Source organism: Euprymna scolopes, chromosome 36, assembly GCF_053919585.1.
Source record: "Euprymna scolopes isolate OS-2025 chromosome 36, ASM5391958v1, whole genome shotgun sequence".
In the NCBI taxonomy this organism is placed as follows: Eukaryota; Metazoa; Mollusca; class Cephalopoda; order Sepiida; family Sepiolidae; genus Euprymna; species Euprymna scolopes.
The window spans coordinates 46,687,410-46,700,128 of record NC_136517.1 but is presented as its reverse complement, the minus strand read 5'-3'; the positions used below and the strand labels follow the sequence as shown (position 1 = coordinate 46,700,128).

General features: G+C 37.0%; 1 protein-coding gene across 3 annotated transcripts in view; it reads left to right on the top strand.

The window, feature by feature from the left end:
• Positions 1–12,719, top strand: part of LOC145260449 (sodium channel protein para-like) — a 645,789-nt gene that overhangs the window by 399,739 nt on the left and 233,331 nt on the right. The window lies entirely within an intron of this gene.

Genomic DNA, 12,719 nt, shown 5'->3' with positions numbered 1-12,719 from the left:
CAGACTTTGTTTTATTGCAAAGACACTTTGGTGATCGTCTCATCAGTAAACGGTGTTATCCTGAATGAGATCACCAGACCTTAATACCCAATATGTATATCTGTGTATTTATCTCAGAGATAATGTTTATTGAAACAATCCTCAGTCTATTGCTAGAGTGAAAAGGGCTATCTTATCTTTTTCAGGGAGACAAGTAAAGTTAGAAAAAAGTGTGGCACTTCTGCATGACAGTGACATATTAACAACAGATACGAATTATCGACCCCTGTTCTTCAAAAGAAAACCGCCGTCTATCGGCCATTATGTGAACCTCAAATATAAATAAGTGTTTACGATAACGCAAAAATATATAACGAAATAAATAACACAAAAAGATATGAAAATCGAAACATTTATAGAATAAAAAAAAAGTATCAAAATATAATTTTAATGTAATTTTTGATTAATATAATTTCTTTTCAATGAGTGATTTAATGCATCAAAATATACTTTTAGTTTGTTAATGTAGCAAAATAGAATTTTAAAAACATGAAACGTTTATAGAAGTTTAAGAATATTTTTTTACAGAAAGATTGTTTTTTTTTTTCACAGTAAGATAGTATAAACATATATCAAAATTTAAAAAAATGAACCATTTATAGAGGTTTAAGAATAATCTGTTTGTTTGTTTGTTTTTTCACAAAGATAGTTTTTTTTTCACAAAGATAGTTTTTTTTCACAGTAAGATTGTGTAAACATATATGAAAATATCATTTTTGTTTGTTAATGTAGTAAAATATAATTTTATTACAGTTTTTTTTTATTTATTTATTTATAACATTTTATAGAAATTTTTTAATATTATTGTTTTTTTTGTTTTGTTTTTTGTGTTTTTTTTTTTTTTTCTCACGTAGTGATTTTCAGTGAAACCCTTTTTGGAATATAGTGTTTTGCACAGTTACAAGTGATAGAGTTCTCTTATTTGTTCAAAACCCTCTTCCAAAGGATTGTCTTTGCACGAACTTTAAGAAATGTACGAGTTATCGGCCCCTGTTTGGCTGATACAAACCCTCTATCGGTCGTTCTTCAAACTAAAATACACACATTCGCTTCATGTCACTGTCATGCAGAAGTGCCAAAAGTTTTATTAAAAACGTGGCATATACAGCAACCTTTCGCTTGATTCGGGCTAACAGTTTTTTTTGTTTGTTTGTTTTTGTTTGTTTGTTTTTGTTTGTTTGTTTGTTTGTTTGTTTGTTTATTTGTTTGTTTGTTTATTTGTTGTTTTTTTTTACAAAAGGCGAAGACAGCCAGATTGAAAACGATCAGATCAATGTTAACTGACATCGGCTTCTAAAGATTAAAATTCGGGACAATTTATTGAAATTTGATAACAATATATAATATGCAAGTCTCTTTCTCTTCGTGGTTCCCTCTTTCCTTTATTTTTATTTCTCTCTATCTTTTTCGTTTCGCTACGAGAGAAGAGATAATTTAGTTGGGATCCGACCATGATCGACGACAGTCATTCTATTTTTATAATATATATATATATATATATATATATATATATATATATATATATATATATGTGTGTGTGTGTGTGTGTGTGTGTGTGTGTGTGTGTGTGTGTGTGTGTCGTTCATATTATACAGGTGCACTTTTCAGTTGATGAAAACCCTGCCAGTAATGACGCCGAGAACTTGAAAACGAGACCCATCAACAGACGTGACCGAAGACATATCAACCCGTAGATTTAAAGGGGATGTGCCTATTGTGTTATCGAGTTTAACACCTGGGGGGGGGGCGTGTTTAGGACTTAACAGCCGTTCCAGAAACGTTCCAACAACACGGACACATAAGGACACTATTCCTGGAAAACGATTGGGTTGCAATAGATGGGTCCATTATTAAAGTCACAATACGTGAAAGGAGGGGAAAAAACAGCTCCGCAAAAAAGGGTCTCTCTGGCAGTAGGCAAAAATAAAAATTGCCTTAGTATAGACTACATTGACTAAGGACAAATAAGCTAAAGTGTAGACTCAGAACAGGTACTACACGCGGATCTCAGCTCGAAGGCTAGATTCTACTTTTTCTATTTAAAAATTGATATTTAGTTCTCTCCCACTGCAAGAACTTAGACATTAGGGTCGGAAAGTGGGATTGAGAAGTCAGCTTGCCAGAGAAGGGGCACTCTGACCTGCAAAACGTCGGCATTCCTCGGTGAGGCGTCTCAGGCGATCAACAATAAATACACTCTTTCTCAAAGAGAAAAGGCAAGGCCTGGGAGGGTGGACCTCCTTGAACTGTACAGAATTTTACTCCTACCAACAGTAGAGACTAGATCATTACAGGAATGGCCTAATATCTTCTGATGGGAGGGGGCGCAGGATAAAAATCCCTAGCCGAATTCTATTTAAAATTATTAAAACAAACTTTTTGATATACTATGTCATGGATATGCGAGCGACTATATGAAAGTTAACTAATTTGCATATTCTTTTGAAAAACAAGAGTTAATTAATTATTTATTCGTTTTTATGCTTTCTTATTAGATAATTAGTTTCATTTCACTATTACACAGAATTCTATTTATGCATAGTTTCTATATTCTGCATAATTGTGTAGAATTTAAGATGAAAACGGTCTCGCATGCGGAAATATATATATATATATATATATATATATATATATATATATATATATATATATATATATATATATATATATATATATGACATTGTCAGTGTGTGTGCAAAAAGTCTCTACCAAATTCCTCTCTAACTATTTGGTCTACAGAGTTGAAATTTGATACATAAGGTATTTAAACCCGTAGCACACTTTCGATTTGGTTTTTAGCCAACAAAATAGCTGCTGAGAGGTCAAAAATTAAAAAAAATATTGACCTTGTCGATTATACCAGTATTTTGTGTGCATCAATTAAAATATAACATGTAAGCAACTGGGCAACGCCAGGCGACCTACTAGTACCGATATAAATATAACATTTCAATATATAATATATTGAACGAAGGAAGCACAGTGTCTTTTTACACAAACATGTACTAGTCCCCCCTCGCCAAACTTTCACAAGAAACACTCGTCTAGCTGTAAACACTATCAATAATTCCCCCCACTCTTTATCTGTGCCTAAACCTAAACGTAGATTCCATGAACAAAGCTTCTTTCTTAGAACTGCACGCCTGTGGAATTGTCTTCCGTTTTCCTGCTTTCCGGCTGACTACAATATGGTTGTCTTCAAGTCTAACGTAAATAAGTTCTTGATGAGCCGTTCCATATAAGTTATCAAATTTACCAAATTTTCATTACTAATGATTACTATATTGTCCAATTTCTACTGTACACTCTTTAACCCTTATCCCTGAGTGGCCTCTTGGCCTTGATAATGTGGTGATGCCTATGTAAAAAAAAAAAAAAAAAGCTGCAGTTGTGTGGTTTTGCTAGTGCGCAATCAAATACACAATCAAATAATAAAGGTGGTTTTTACATATGTGCACAGTCACTAGTTTTCATTTTTTGGTTGTCGCGTTCCATGTATGGTGTGGCCGTTGATCCCCCAGTGGTTGTGATTTTCTGTTAACTCTAGATGAACAAAGCTCAAGTATTGAAACACAAGAATACTTGTTGGCGATTTCAAAGATTTTATTGGGGAGAGAAAATCGTAAACGAGGAGAAAGACCAAAATTAATTTCCTATAAAAGAAAGACTAAAAATTAATTCCTTCTTATTTAATTTTCTTAGTCTTAAAAAATGGTCAACAAACAGACAGTGTCAAGGAAATTAACTCACCTTCCTCACTTTGAAACTGCTTCAGAACTCTGTACCGTGACAAATATGTAATGTAATTTCTATCTAACAATTTGACACCTGCATCTAGCGTGTTTTGTCTAAGAAGCTAACCCTTGACCTCTATCACCTAAATTGCCGGATGCATTGGGTTTATTTCCGTTCGCCGCCAGGTTGTAATGAAACACTCCCGAAATTCATACTAGTTAACATAATTTGTACTTGCTGACGTAGGGTCCCAACATATAATATAAAGTGAAAATACACTTAGCAGTAACAAGAAATAAAAAAGGCAAACTTTTAAAGATAGAAGAGGATACACATAAAATAATAAATAATACAAAAATAACAGAAAAATCATTTACAAGTGTAAATAAAATAATATAACAATCTAATATATAAAGTAAAGTCAGTCGTTTCATCATTTCTTTGTCATCGATAGTTTTCTTTCTTTAGTTGTTGTCGTTTCCCCACGTTTTGACCAACAAATCCTTTTGCCCCCTTTGGGTAGGATTGAAATCGTTAACTTTACACAATGCTCACCTGGAACCATAGAGATTCAATGATTCTATCTATTGCACCACGGGCCCCGAAGGATGATCAAGGTTGGATATTTTGGTCTTATAACTCCATGTTTTTTGTTCTTATATAGTCTTCCATCATCGAGTCCATACTGAATAGTATATTATTTTGTTATTGAAATCCTTTGAGATGAATAATTTGTATATTTATATAAAAAAAAAGATTAATAATAGGCATGATAATAAGTACAAACGCAGGATTTATTTATCTTATTTGCAGACTGTTATCTTTATCTTCATAGTTGTGTCCCAACGTTTCTGACAACAACTATGGAAGGCAGTGATTACTGAGGATACGGTTAAGAGATTCAGCATTCCTATCCCATCACGGTTAACAACCTGATGAATACCAGTGGAATAGTTGGCTGAAACGTTGTGAAACAACAACTATAAAGATGAGGATAACAGTCCACAAATAAATAAATAAATATGCAAATTACTCATCTCAAAGGATTCCAATAATAAAACAATATTCACGCCATTTCTCAAAAACTCTGGCTCCTGAATGCTTATTTAGAATTCTCCATGGTATGCCTGTTAAGGAGGGATGCGGGCGAACTGTGTCCAGGCAAGCAGGAAAATAAACAATGGAAATTTCAGGCGATCAAAAGGACGATCAGTTTCAGGGAAAGGTGACCTAAGCTACATCCAGGCAAACGAAAATAAACAATGGGAATCCCGGGATTTGTAGTGACCTGTAGCCATGACGTCAATTGGTCATGGGTCAGACCAAAAACCAGCAAAAGTGCAATAAACAAGCTGGCGAGGAAATAGGTTAACAGGTCGAAGAGATATCAATAAAAATAGGAGAGAAACAAAGCAACAGGCAGACAGTCAAAGAAGGACAGAAGCGAGACACAAAGTGACACAGTTTGCGACTCACCTCTGCCCTAACCCCCACTGTCATCATTGTGTTGAAGTGTGTATATTAAATATATCGTAAAATAAACAAAGACTTTTTATAAACAAAGTGTCTCGTAGTTATTGATAAATGAAATAACTGTCCATTTTAATAGCTAGATGATCACCAGCCAGACATATATGTAACATGCCGAAGCTAACTGTAAAATCCAACTTTCGTCTTGGTCACATCAACTTTACTTTTCTTTCTGGGAGAATAGTTTGTAATCTAATGAGGAAACATGTTTGACAGCATTCACATGATTTTTTTAAATTGCAACATGTTCTCTCTCTCTCGTGCCAAACATTCGACTTGTTCTCTCCAATTCAGTCTTTTCTCTCACATATGAAAATGAATGCATTTCAAACCACAAGTATAAAATATAAGGCGATTTAATTTGTCTGGATCGGAATTATTTTTAAATACCCAGCATCGTTTAAAAAAAATTAATTTGTCTAAACAGAGTTACTTCCCTTTTAGCTGTCTATGATGAGTTGGATGTTTACAGTTAGCCTCGGCATACCATGGAGAATTCTGAATAAGCATTCAGGAGCCGTTGGTTGTCTGTGATAGGAACAATCTCCTGCTTTGGAAATGTGGACACAAGCTTCTAAATGTCACAAAATATTATTACCAAGTCGAAGGTATTTTCTGTCTTTCACAAGCTTGTATGATATCTAATAATGGATACAGATATAGATCTTATATGATGAGGTATTCGTTCCATTTATCACTTCCATCACGCTTTCCATTCTTTACTTATTTGTTCACCTCTTCAGCCATTCCGCCATCTGTAATTAAAAGGCATTAAAAAATCAGTACACTCCTGTTTCTTATGCGCTTCCATGCAGACAAAAAGAAAAGAAAAGAAAAAATGGTTGCCTTTCCGGTTTTATGCTAATCCAACTGATTGCATTATGCAAATGAGATGCTGCTGATTATAATATAAAAGCCTGACTTTTATAGAGACTCGGGGATTTAGGATTTGGTAACAGAAAGAGCGAGTCTTGTGAGCAGAGAGTTGTGTTTCTGCAGTTGGAAGAAATTAGACAGCAGATGGAAACGGTTTTTTATTTTATTTTTTTTATTTTGGATATTGAAGTCAGGAAGAATTTACAAGCTATTTTTGTGAAAATGGATAACCGAATAAGGCTAAGCAGCAACATCATAAGGCCATTTACTGAAGAAGAAGAGGTGGCTGCCTGGCTTAACAAGCTGAAGCTAGTTGCAAAGTTTCAAAAAATCAAAGACATAGCAACATTGATTCCAATGTATTTGGAAGGGAATGCGCTCATCATCTACCTGGAAATGGGAGTATAAACCAGACCATTGCTGAGAATATTGAGAGTAAATTAAAGACTGCGTTTTCAGAGAGTGCTTTTGAGGCGTACAATAAGCTCAAGAAAGTTGCCTGGACTGAGGAATCAGTGGGTGTGAAATAAGGCGTTTAGTAGGACTGGCTGGATATATGAGAAAACCGTTAAGCTGGCTGTTGCGAGTGGAGCTGCAGCGAATAAGTGAGATTGAAACCATGGAGGTGGAGGAGATTTTGAAGCATGTCAGGGTGCTGGCAAAACATTCTGGTGGGCTAGGAGCAGTTGCAGCCTCTATGGTAAACAATCCCAGTCGAGAGGAACAGTTGGTGAGAGGACAAAAGCATAAATTTACCGGTAAATGTTTCAGATGTCAAGGACCCACCTGCTAAGAGATTTTAAAGAGGTCTGACCAAAGCTGTTTTCGGTGTGGCCAGAGAATGTTCTGTGCTTCAAAAAAATGAGTAAAGGAATGCTATTACACCAATAGTCACCCCTTTGATACTGAGGTGGAGTGTGAGGGCTTGTTGCCCTAGATAGTAAGCACTATCAATGGGAAGAGGGCTAGAGCCCTTGTCGATACCAGCTGCACGACTACTCTTGTCACTGCAAGTGTTGCCGACTCATGGAATGGAGCAAGTGATATTCAAACAGTAGATGGCAAGGAGGTGAAGTGTTGTGGAGAGGCAGATAGTAAGCTCGTGGTGAGGAACATGCTACTGCGACTCAGAGTGATTGTGCTAAACAGGCTTATTGTGGGAATTGACGTGGTACTGGGTCTAGATGTGATAGACCAACTGGGAGGAGTTATGATAACTAAAGGCTGGGTATGTACTGAGAATGCCAAGAAGTTCAATTAAAAGCAATACTGTCCAATTGACAAAACCCAGGGCATGTCAGATTGAGGATGAGAATTTTCGAACCCATTTCAATGGTGACAAGTGGACTAGAGTGGCAATGGTTCACAGACCCGCCCCTGTTAACAAACCAGGTTAACTGCTATAAAAACACATTGAAAGGAGAGCTAGAATTGCAATTTGAAAGCGAAGTGGAGAAGTGGATCGACGAAAAAATTCTGATACAATGGTCGGGGAAGGTTGAAGGAATTCTGCCACTCAGGCCAGTGTTGGATTTCTGAGAATTAAACAAATGTGTGACTAGTCACACAAAAGATGGAATTGATGTGTGTGAAGAAGTTATGAGAGAGTGGGGGAGAATGGGACAATCAACTAAAATCGTGGACCTAAAGTCAGTCTACCTACAAATTCATGTGGATGGCGGTATCAATTGGTCGAGTATAAAGGTCGAATTTATTGTTTGGCCAGACTAAGATTTGGATTGAATTCCGCACCAAAGATTATGACGACAATTTTTAAGACTGTGCTGGCCAAAGATGATACTGTTAAGAAAGCAAAATTTACGAACTGACAGCTAAACCATCCGAATCATTGGAAAATGGAAAGACTTTGGGACTGAGATTACAACAGAATAAGGCAGGAAAGTTGATGCTTAGATGAGGAAAAATCCTTGAAGCAAGGGAGGGCCTGACCAAGAGAGAGCTTTTCTCAATATGCAGAAAGTTGGTTGGCCATTGCCTGGTTGCGAACAGCTTTATTAAGAGGCAGATGGGTACGGACCTATGGGAGGATATGATTGATCAAGAAGCACTACTCATCATACGATAATTCATTGCAGAAATGAAAAATGTCGATCCGATGAAGGGAGAATGACATGCAAACAGAAGCTGTGAAGGAGTGATATGGAGCGACCCTAGCATTATGGCATTTGGGGTATTATTAGAAATAAGAGGTTTAACTGCTGAAGACACTGTTTGGTTACGCAAAGAAGACGATAGTGTCTATGTCAATGTTGCAGAGTTCGATGTTATGATGATGGGCATCAATCTGGCTTTAAAATGGGGGTTACAAGTGGTGGATGTTAGAACAGACTCGGTAACAGTAGCATCATGTATTAGATCGGAGGTGTCTGGGGATAAATGGATCAAGAAAAAAGGGGCAGCAGAGATGCTTATAAAGCGTCGACTTCAAGCACTTGAAGGCCTAATCCAAGAATTTGGACTGAAGGTGACTGTTACCTTGGTTTCAACACAGACGAATAAAGCAAATAGCTTGACCAGAGTGAAGAAGGCTTGACTAAGGGAAAAGAAGGCTGTGGCTGTGCTGTATAGTAGAACAGCTAAATGACATGCATAAGATGCATGACTTCAAAACAGAATGAACTTTATACTTAGCGAAAAAGGTGAATCTGCACATTACGATAGATGTCCGGGTGGTGGTGGAGAAATGCAGGGAATGTCAATCCATTGACTCTGCGCTGGCTAAACACGAAAAAGGGGAATTACATGTGGCAGAAAATTGGAGGCGACTGGCCATTAACATCACAAATTGGCGAACAATGAGAACAGAAATTGCAGAAGAAGTTAAGAAAATTGTTGAGATGTTTATGGAAAGGGGCCGGTAGAAGAAAAGCTAGTTGATAATGGTATGTCCTTTCACTCAAAAGTTTTTAGAGACTTATGTGCAAAGTGGAACGTTAGGTAATATTTTCGGGCTGTGTACTAGCAAAGAGGAGATTATAGAGCGGCACCATCACACTATAAAAGCTGTAGCAACAAGAAGTCAAATTTAGCTCCAAGAGGCGGTATTTTGGTATAATATGGCACTAAAATCTGGTCAAGACGAAATGCCAGTGCCACATCAATCCATTTTCATGTATGAATGGAGACATCCATTGTCTGTAATAGAAAAAGTGGAACAGGCAAAAGCAGAAATCGTAGTTGATATAGAAGTGTGGATGAAGCCACCCAATCCTCATTGTACAATATGAGGAGGAAGAGATACTATAACTAATGTACTCTCCAAGAACATGGTAGCAGTAGATGGAATGCCACGTCACATCTTGGACATAGGAAGAGTTTCTTTGCCAGCAAAAGAGGAGGTTGAAAAAGTCCTGCAAGAAGAACTGGTGCGACGGTCACACCATGAACAAAGAGTCCACATGGATGGTGGATTATGAGACCGATTATTGATCTTAAAGATCAAGGGGGCATGTAATTAAAAGGCATTAAAAAAAATCAGTACACATTTGTTTCTTGTGCGGTCTCATGCAGACAAAAAGAAAAGAGAGGAAAAAATGGCTGCTTTTCCGATTTCATCCTTATCCAACTGATCGCTTTATGCAAATAAGATGCTTTTGATTGCAGTATAAAAGCCTAACTTTTATAGAGATGCAGAAATTTAGGATTTGGTGACAGAAGGAGCGAGTCTTGTGAGCAGAGAGTTGTGTTTTTGCAGTTGGAAGAAATTAGACAGCAGAGTGGTGGGAACGGTTTTGTTTTTTTTATTATTTTATTTTGGCCATTGAAGCCAGGAGGAATTCACACCATCAACATCATATTTCATTTCTTAAAAATCCTATACATTAATAAAGAGCTTTATCAACATGTTTTACATGGAATTTATTCAACTAATAAATCATTCTCTTAGCAGTACAGTGTTTTCTAGGAACATCTGCTTTCTAGGTTTGTGAAATCGTTCAACAGTGCCGTTCCCCAATGACACATATGCAAAAGATTTGAAACCACAAAATTTCTTTTGGGTGTGCCCTCATCAAAGACACTCAATTACAGTGATAGAATTCTCTTGTAGCGAGAGTCACTAAACAGTAAAACATTTCTTCATAGAAGCAGCGATCCTCCTGACAAGGTACATTGTCCATTTCACTTCAAGGTGGCTACTGTTTAAATAGATTTTTAGTAGTTAACTCAGCTCCACACTGTTATTGAGGGTTAGGGTTAGGGTTAGGTGCAGGATTCTGGTGACTTTATCTGCTTTGTTTTGGATCACTCTAACTCATATAACGTCGACCAATGAATACTCCCTGATCGATTGAAAAAAAAGGTTTGCAGACGTTTTTTTTTATGAATATTTAACTTTTCCATGTTTATCTTAGCTTTGTCTACCAATATGTCTAATGAAGAAATATGGACTAGAACTGGATGCACTAAAGAAATGTTGATGGAAACTAACATGAAAAGACAAATGACTTTCTAGGACATATTTACCATCAAAAAGGAATAGAATATCTAATATTAACTGGTAGAATGGCAGGATCGAAAAAGCAAGGTCGATCAAGACGCACTTCGATGGACAACTTGATCGATTGGATGATATTATCATCAAAAGTTGAACTGATTTGGGCTATGGATAGCCGCCCGCATTGGAGAGTCATGGTCGCCAACACTGTTAAACGGCAGGGCTGCTGTTGATGATGTTGATGAGACATTGGTAAATATACAGGAAGTCAGTCTTTAGGGATAGAGACCTGGTCAGCCAGTGTATAGCCAGGCAAACAGGTGTCTATGTCCTCATATGATCAGCAGTTTTAACAGTGTGCAGCCACAGCATCAAGTGACAGCAAAATATGCTTGCCCATGATGGATGATGAGAACAGCCATCTTAACACCATCCTCTATCTGCATAAGGGCCAGATACATCCTAAAATGGAATACTGTTGCCACATCTTCGGAGGTGCCCCTTGGAACACTGTCTTACCTCGAGAGACAACAAAACTGACAATTTCGTGAAGGATGATCTCTTATCCCTACAGCTCTTTTCATACAGAAAAGATGTTGCTAGCCTCTCTCTACTGTTTTCTCAGAAACATTGTTCATGAAATAAAAACGATTTCCATTCAAAATTGCATTCAAAATTCTGTTCAGATCTCAGAATTCAACAAGATGCACCTGAAGAAGGTCAGAAGTTACATCGGCTGAAATATTCTGGAAATAATATCCTAGATCAGAACAGTAATCTGAATATTCCAAATAATGCAAAAAAGCAAAATACTTCCACGTTCATTGATCGTCCTTAGAATAACATCACTCAATTAATAGTTTGTTCTTTTCTTTACAGTATGTAAACCCTTCTCGGGATTTTAATGCTGAATGCAGTAATTCTGTAAAAAAAAATTGAAACTTCAAGTTCTTTATATCTTCAAATATTTATTCATGGTGTTTGATTTGGTTGTTTTTGACTTCACAGAGCATGATTAAGTTTTGCAAAGGAAAAGAGAACAATGTTCGGTACATTTCAGGTTATGAAGCAGTATATTCAGAGAGTCTGATTTGGTAACATCAGAACCTATATATATATATACAATTATTTACGGCATAATTGCGTTGACACACTGGTTCTCGTCAGATCACCGAAGTTAAGCAACGTTGAGTCTCGTTAGTACAAGATGAGTAACCATTTGGAAATTATAGGCGCTGTATGTGCTCTCCATTATCTCAGCATTTGTTTCCAGTCGTCCAGTACATACACTTCACTTTCCACTATTATTTAACAATGTCGACTATGGAGAGGTGTGGTTGGAGATTGTGCACCTCCTGACACAAAAATTTCATGTGCAGGCACCCCTACATGGGTATCCATAGTCTGTCAAAGACTGAAGTGAAGGAGCCTTTATATATACAAGCACCCATGTTTGCCCAGCTGGGCAAACTTGAGTCCTTGTACCGGAAAAATATCCAGTAAATAAAACGTTGTTTAGTAAATCGTTATTTTTTTGCATTTTTTTTTTTTTGCATTTCCAACATCCGCTGGGTCATAAGCTTCATTTTGAACCGCCTACCTGCCTGTCTGTCTGTCTGTCTGTCTGTCTGTCTGTCTCTCTCTCTCTCTCTCTCTCTCTCTCTCTCTCACACACACACACACTCACACACTCACTCACTCTCACACACACACACACACACACACACACACACAGAGTAAATCGAACTTACTAAGGGAGATAATAACTTCCGGTGAATACTGGAAAGGTATCCAGTAAATAAAACGTTGTTTAGTAAATCGTTATTTTTTTTTTTTGCATTTCCATGCACCAAACATGGATATAAATATCACAAAAACATCCGCTGGGTCATAAGCTTCATTTTAGTACCTAACTTGCCTAAGTGGATTTCCTGTAGGCTGAGAAAAACCGCGTCACACACACACACACACACACACACACACACACACACAAACACACACACACACACACACACACAGAGTAAATGAAATTAACTAAGGGAGATAATAATTTCCGGTGAATACCGGAAAAGTATCCAGTGAA